General features: G+C 42.2%; 1 non-coding gene across 1 annotated transcript; it reads right to left on the bottom strand.

Moving 5' to 3' along the window:
• Window positions 1-4,105: 4,105 nt before the first annotated feature.
• On the bottom strand, window positions 4,106-4,177 carry TRNAC-GCA. The gene has a single exon. It is a non-coding gene; the product is annotated as a tRNA-Cys (tRNA).

Raw genomic sequence — 4,177 nt, 5'->3', positions numbered from 1 at the left:
CCCCAAGTTCTTTTGCAGTTAAATGGACCTTGCATGATTCTCTAAGTAAATGTACATAAGCAAGATTTTAATTTCTAAATGACTAATAAAAACATAAACTCAGTTTAGTGTTTCCATTTAGTTGGCCTAGGTGGTGGCCATGAAGCCTGGCTTTGGGGGCATTCACAGTGGCAATAGGTCTAATGCTATCCAGTTTTTGAAATCTAGGATGACAGTGAAATTTCCTCATCAAACTATTTCTGTGGCATGATTTGAGGCATTGTTCCTGGAAGCCCAGCCCCACCCATTTTCCTGCAACCAAAAAATTCTACTACAATCTAATTTAAAACTTCAGTTTCATAGCCAATTGAATACTCATCTTCACTCTGCCCCTTGCTACCAGCTATGCTTCCACCTGGGGGCCTTGGAGTGAGGAAAAGGCATTGTCTACACATTCACACTTCCTTCTGTCTTTTTCCTCTGATTTAATTTCTTGCAGTACCCGCCTGCCAATGTAGGAGAAGTAAGAGATGCAGGTTCAACCCCTGGGTCAGGAAGATCTCCTGGATGAGGGCATTGCAACCTATTCCAGTATTCTTGCCTGGAGAAATCCCATGGACAGAGGAGCCTCGAGGGCTATGGTCCACAGGGTCACAAAGAGTTGGACATGAATGAAGCAACTTAGCATGCATACATTCACATTTCCTTATTTTTTTCCTCTAATTTCTTGCAGTAGAGGAGCAGGAATGACAGATGAAGCAAAAAAAAAAAAAAAAAAAAGAATGTTCACCTGGTGAACTGGTGCCTTGTGGTTCTCTCTCAGATAGCATTCCCCTCTCTGCTGCCTGGGTGTAAATATTGGTTCTCTGTTGGTGAACTTTTCTATGTATGCAAGTGACCAGAAAGTACTGTGGAATGTGCACAAGATGTCATTAAAGAATAGCCAAGGGAGAATAACTAAAACCAAGTTGAAGGCAGTAAATGGGGAAAAAATTATCAAACCAGTCTATGTATTTATGCCTCTCTGAATTCAGGTTGTCTAACATGCTAGTTACTGAAGGTGCCTCCATTCCAGGGCCCTGTGCATATATGCAGGTCTCGCTTCCAACTCTGCCTGAACCCATCTTCTGACCTGAGAGATTCTCTCAGACTTGACTTTATCACCCCACCCCAGGCCCCAGCATACTCCATGACAGAACACCTCATAGACTCCGGCTGGGGTCCTTGCTTGATGGGTCACCGTCTTGGTGGTGGTGCTAATAAAGCAGCTCAAGCCTGGCTACTTGTCAACTCACAGGCAACTGACACAGCTTTGGCCCCACCAAATAGTGAGAAACAGACCTCTACACACTTACATCCTCTCTGCCAAAACAGCTTTTTTCCATTTATTTATATAGGTACAGGGCACAGATCAGCAAGCACATTGTATGAACAGAACCCAAACTAAGGAATAAAATGTCAGTAAGACACTTTAGACCCCTGAGAGTTTCCACTTGAACTCCTTTTTACAATGTAGGGATTTGAACAAAAGCAGCTTCCCCTTTCTTTCCCAAGGGGAGAGGAGGAAAAAGCCACAGTGCCCCCATCCTTCAGCAGCACCCCACTCCCAGACTTCTCCTTTCTAATCTTCTGATATCATCTGGATGTGGAAGGACATGTGGGGCAGAAGTTGATGGTTCCAGAGTCCACTTGGCCACTTCTTAATAACCCTGGAAGAATTGCCACTTGGTCTTGTTTCTCTTTCAAACCTGGGGCATTTCACACCTCCTTTATCTCTGAGCACTTGGTCACGTCCCAACATGCTATTACACCCATTCTCTGGATATTTGTTCTTGTAATCTCTGGACAATAGTTCACATTCCGTTTAGCAATCTATTATATCCATCCCGGTGGCTCAACTGGTAAAGAATCCACCTGCAGTGCGGGAGACCTGGGTTCAAACCCTGGGTTGGGAAGATCCCCTGGAGAAGGGAAAGGCTACCCATTCCAGTATCCTGGCCTGGAGAATTCCATGGACTGTATAGTCCATGGGGTCGCAAAGAGTCAGACACAACTGACAGATTTTCCCTTTCACTTTTCGCTTTCACCTAAATATTTTTCCTCAAATTATTTCTTTGATTTTTTTCCTCATTCATTTTCTCTGTTTTCTCTTTCCAAAACTCACTTACCTTCCTAGACAGTTTTATACAATGCTTTATAAAATAATGTAAGGGTTTATATTTTCCATATAAAATTATACATATACAAATATAACTTTATATAATATGTTATATTTTGTATATTTCTCATATTTTCTTTTATTTGGTTTATGCTCAGCTTTTGGGAAGGTTGACTTACCTGAACTGTCAAACTTTCTATTGAGTGTTTCAGTTCTGCTATCATGTTATTAATTTCTTTCAAGTTAATCTTTATTGGAGTATAGTTGCTTTACAGTGTTAGTTTGTATTGTACAGCAAAGTGAATCAGCCATGTATATACACGTACGCCCTCTTTTTTGGATTTCCTCTCCATTTAGGTCACCTTAAAGCAATGAATTATCACGTTATTAATTTGTAAGGGCTCTTTTATGTTCTCTGAATGTTCCCTTTTAAATAACATTCTGACTTTGTTTCTGGGATTCATTATCATTGCTTATCTCTTTGAAGATATTAGTAATAGTTTTATTTTGAAGTTTTCTCTTTCCTTCATAGTGTAATTTTCCTCCAAGTTGTTTTTCTCTGTTTGTGGTTTTGTTTGTTCAATCTTTATCCTACGTATTAGAGGCATTCTTCAGTTGTCTGGCAATAGTTAGGTATCTGCTCATATTTAATTTTGGGTGCATAAAAAAGCTGATTGGAAGATCTGAGTGGATTTCACTGGAGGGTAGTATGTCTGGACTATTTGTTGGGGGAAACCTCAATATCATTATCTTAAGTTTTCTCTCTTGGGCTGATTGGATACCCTAGAGATACTTCTTTGAGTCTTTTAATTCTTCCACCTGAAGAGAAAAGGTTTGGTGACGACCATTCTGGAATCTCAGTGGGTGAGCAGGGCTTGGAGGTGGGATGCCACTCAGCTCACAGTGTCTTCATACTCATTCACTCACCCAGTTTTCAGGATGGTACTCCTGCTCTTAACCCAGTCTGTGTCATCCAAGTCCAGTATACTTCTGCTTTCCCCTTTATAGAGGGTAAACATCCATACAATGCTGGGGGGTGTGATGGTTAATTTCACATGTAACTTGACTGGACTAAGAGAAATTCAGATAACTGGTAAAACATTATGTTTAGAAATGTCTGAAAGGGTGCACCTGAAAGAGATCAGCATTTGAATTGAACTGAGTGAAAAAGGTCACCCTCACCAATGCTAGGTGGGCATCATCCAATTCATTGAGGGCCTGAATAGAGAAAAAACATGGAGAAAGGGTGAATTTCCTCTTTGCTTGAGCTGGGACACCCATCTTCTCCCGCTCTTGGACATCAGCCTTCTGGCTCTTAGGCCCACAGACTTGCATCAGGGGGCTCCATTGGCTTCCCTGGTTCTCAGGCTTTCAGGTTTGGGCTGGAACTCCACCACTGGCTCTCTGGGACCTTCAGCTTACAGACAGCAGGTCATGGGACCTCTTAGCCTTCATAATTGCATAAGCCATTTCCTTACAATAAATCTCTTTTTCTATATATACTTTTGGTTCTGTTTCTCTGGAGAACTGACTAATATAGGTGGGGAGGACAGGTCATCCATAGCATGGAGTATGGAGGGGATCTCGGAAGCCAGTGCTTCCCAAATGGCTTTAAAGCCCTCCTTATTTTAAACCACCCTCCTCATGCCCATTTCTGACCTTATGTGGTGTCACCATCTCCTGAACTCTTGATGGTACTGCAGAACTAACCAGGCCAGCTTCAAACCTGACTTTCATTGATCTACTTAGTCAGATTTTATTTGTCCATCCTCTTTCTAGCTTCCAAAAGTGTGTTGTTGTCTCTTCTCCATTTTCCATATTTTTAGTGTTTGAAAGTGAAAGTGAAGTCGCTCAGTCGTGTCCGACTCTTTGCTACCCCATGGACTGTAGCCTACCAGGCTCCTCAGTCCATGGAATTTACCAGGCAAGAATACTGGAATGGGTTGCCATTTCCTTCTCAAGGGGATCTTCCCAAGCCAGGGATCGAACCTGGGTCTCCCACATTGCAGGCAGACGCTTTACCATCTGAGCCACCAGGGA

The sequence above is a fragment of the Cervus canadensis genome, chromosome 14 (genome assembly GCF_019320065.1).
Source record: "Cervus canadensis isolate Bull #8, Minnesota chromosome 14, ASM1932006v1, whole genome shotgun sequence".
In the NCBI taxonomy this organism is placed as follows: Eukaryota; Metazoa; Chordata; class Mammalia; order Artiodactyla; family Cervidae; genus Cervus; species Cervus canadensis.
The sequence above is the reverse complement of the archived record's forward strand: the minus strand, read 5'-3'. Positions and strand labels throughout refer to the sequence as shown.